At 37.9% G+C, this 3,721-nt stretch overlaps 1 pseudogene; it reads right to left on the reverse strand.

Moving 5' to 3' along the window:
* Positions 1 to 715: 715 nt before the first annotated feature.
* On the reverse strand, positions 716 to 1,109 carry LOC127227777 (eukaryotic translation initiation factor 1-like; annotated as a pseudogene).
* Between the last annotated feature and the right edge of the window lie 2,612 nt (positions 1,110 to 3,721).

The following is a 3,721-nucleotide window of genomic DNA, read 5'->3' on the forward strand; positions in this document are numbered from 1 at the left end:
AAGAATTTCTTTTAGATTTAACATTTACTTTGACTGTTGTATCTATTTCTTCTATAGTAACTTCAATACTTGAGATTTCTTATGTCTCTTATATTCTGTTGGTGATACTTGCATCTGTAATTTATGTTTGCTTACCTACCTTTGTCTTTGTTGGGTGGGTGTTTTGTACCTTGCTTTTGTTTTCTCTCTTCTGACCTGTGTGATCTGTGGTTGAACACGGTTTTCTACTGAAGTTGGGGGCTGGACTTCTGGTACCAAGTGTGTTCTCTTGTTAAGCAAGTTGGGGACTGGAATTCTGGCAGCCTGCATGGCCACTGATTCTGGTGGACAGTGTGGACCCTTCTCCTGCAGAGTCTCTACCCAAGTTGGGATCTGGGATATGTCAATGAGAAGGGGATAGGGATTGGGGATAGTATTAGAGTGGGGCAAACTGAGATAGTGCAGAAGGTCCTCAAGTGGGCAGAGTACCTGATCTTCTGGTAGGTACAGCCTGTGTTTGTGTAAGTGGTGGCTGCCAGAGTTGAGTGCTGGTCTTCTGGCAGGTATGGCCTATTTTGGGGTGGGGCTATCTGCCTGAGGGAACCAAGAAAGTCCTAAATGTTTCACTTTTAAACATAAAGTTTTAATTCTTTGTCACAAGATCTCATGCTATATTATAATATAATCATAGTACAACTTAAGGCTTTTAAATGTGTGACAGGGGACAGGAGGAAATTCTATTCATTGCAAGGAAATCCTCACTTAAGCTCCAGAGAGTCACAAGCACTTAAAACCCATGAACCTTCAGCTGGTCTCCTTAGCTAGTCCAATCTCTATTAGGAACTGGCATACGTTCTTGCACTGGTCACTCAGTAGCTGAATTGCTTCTCCATATTTTGGATGCTTAATTACCAGTATCATCGCAGGCAAATTTCTTCTTAAACACCTTCTCTAGTTTTCTTTTTATCATAATCATCAGCAATCCCATGAACAGTGGGAAGGGTCTTCCTGATGTGTCTCTGTTGAATTCTTATATGGATATAATCCTTAGTGCCAGCAGAAAGCAGGTCATCACCCTTACTTGCATCATCAAAGGGCTCAAAATAGTGGAGGTTCTGGATAATGAACATATGATATGATTCCTTTTCCTTGGTGGAAAAGGCATGAAGAAGGCGGCTGCAGGAGAATGTGGGCAGAGGGCATGGAATTTCAGGAAGCAACAGGGCTCAAGGAGTAGGCAGCTGAGTCCTCGGTGGTGGCTCAGTGAGTAGGGAACCCATGTTAATTTTTGATAGCCTTAACTTTTACATGAAGCTTCAGGTATCAGGTCTCCACAGTCTACATTTCTCTTAGCACTAAGATACTCTATTAACCTCTGAGCATTCAATGACTTTCTCAATTCAGCATTCTAAAATCCTCCAAAATCTTACAACAAAAACAGTCCAAGAGCACATAAAGCCATTAGTCAGGTCCATCAGTGTAACTTTTCTGATATTAATTCCTGTTCTTGTCTCTTCTTTGTTAGTATAATAAAACGCTCTGGCCTAAAGGAACTAAGGCATTTAATGGGATTATTTGGCTTACAGTTCACAGTCTATCTCTAAGAGAAGTCAAAGTAGAAGCTCATGCAAGAATTTGAAATAGAAACCACGGAGGAGCACTTCTGCTGGCTCACTCACTGTACTGTTTAACTAATCTTACATAGTTCAGGACCACTTGGCTAGAAATGGTACCTCCCACATGGTATCAAGAAGATCCCCAGTGACATACCCACAATCCAATATGATATAAGCAGTTCCTCAATTAAGGTCTTCCTCTCAGATGAGTCTATCTATACAAACCTGATGGTTAAAACTAACAATAATAGAAAACCTATAATCTAAGGACTTCATACTAGACCCATTTCCTAAAATTTCTTCCCACCATCAAAAAGTGCTCCTTTAGTTAAGAAAGCTTTCATATAGACCTCAAGAAACATTCAGTTACTGCCCCATGATAATATCTAATGCCTAATCTCTATGGCAATATATAACAAAAAGTTCACTTTCCAATATGGTTCCATTTTTTTAAATTGCAGACATAAAGAAATTAATAGATCCTGTTTCAATAATACTGTCACAATATTATTTGGTCTGAAATATTTCCAACACAAGCAAGATTTAGTAAAATTTCACAGACCCAGCTGTCCATTTCTGGAGTAAATAATATTTGTTTTGGAGAAAAGGCAAAGAAAGGCAAGAAGTTAAGTAATTAAGACTTTAAGTGTTTAGATTTCTTCAAAACAAATCATCAGTCCCCAAGCATCTTTGAGTCTTCTTGCCTAACAAATTCTGATCTCTCTGTTTTCTTTGAGAATCAAAACTAAACAGGTCATAGAAACATTTTACTAATTAAGATATGTAGTTTGTCTAGTTAATGTGGAAAACCATTTCAAACTTCTCTTTGGTAATTCCTGTCTTAATGGCTAAAGTGTAGTGGGTTTGTTGTTGTTGTTGTTTTGTTTTTTAATACAAGAATGTATGTAATCCCCTGGGCAACCTGGAGCATGGGAGCAGTTGAGAGAGAGTTAGGAGAAACAGCCAATATCAAGCTGATTTCAGGACTATAGCTCTGTAGTAGTGCTTGAAGTCTGGGATGGTGATGTCTCCTGAAGTTCCTTTATTGTATGTACAGGTTGTTTTGGCTATCCTTGTTCTTTTGCTTTTCCATATAAAGTTGAATATTTTTCTTTCAAGGTCTGGGAAGAATTGTGCTGGGATGTTGATGGGGATTGCATTGAATATGTAGATTGTTTTTGGCAAGATTGCTATATTTACTATGTTGATACTACCTATCTAAGAGCATGGGAGATTTTTCCATTTTCTGGTATCTTCTTTAAATGCTTTATTTAAAGACTCAAAGTTCTTGTTATATAGTTCTTTCACTTCCTTGGTTAGTGTTACCCAAGATATTTTATGTTGTTTGGGGTTATTGTGAAGGATGATATTTCTCTGATTTCTTTCTTAGCCCATTTATCATCTGTATATAGTAGGGCTACTGATTTTCATTTATTAGTTAATCTTGTATCCTGCCACTTTGCTGAAGGTGTTTGTCAGCTGTAGGAGTTCTCTGGTAGAGTATTTTTTTTTTTGGCTCACTTATGTAAACTAACATATCATCTGCAAAAACTGACAGTTTTACTTCTTCCTTTCCAATTTGTATTCCCTTGATCTCCTTTTGTTTTCTTATTGCTCTAGCTAGAATTTCAAGTACAATATTGAAGGGATATGGAAATATTGGACACCCTTGCCTTAGCCATCAAGGAAATGCAAATCCAAGAAACTCTGATATACCATCTTACTCCTGTCAGAATGGCTAAAATGATAATTACCAAGTATGGTTTATGCTGGAGAGGATGTGGAGAAAGGGAAACACTCCTCCACTGCTGGTGGGAGTGCAAACTCATACAGCCACTTTGGAATCAGTATAGAGTTCCTCATGAAAATGGGAATCAGTCTACCACAAGATCCAGCCATTAAAATCTTAGGCATATACCCAAAAGATACATATTCTTGCAACAAGATCATCGGTTCAACTATGTTCATAGCATCATTATTTGTAATAGCCAGAACCTGGAAAAAATCCTAGATGCCCCTCAACTGAAAAGAAAATGGATAAACAAAATGTGGTACATTTACATAATGGAGTACTACTCAGCAGGAAAAAAAAACAATGGAATCTTGAAATTCTCAGGCAAATGGAT

The sequence above is a fragment of the Phodopus roborovskii genome, unplaced genomic scaffold (genome assembly GCF_943737965.1).
Source record: "Phodopus roborovskii unplaced genomic scaffold, PHOROB, whole genome shotgun sequence".
Classification (NCBI taxonomy): domain Eukaryota; kingdom Metazoa; phylum Chordata; class Mammalia; order Rodentia; family Cricetidae; genus Phodopus; species Phodopus roborovskii.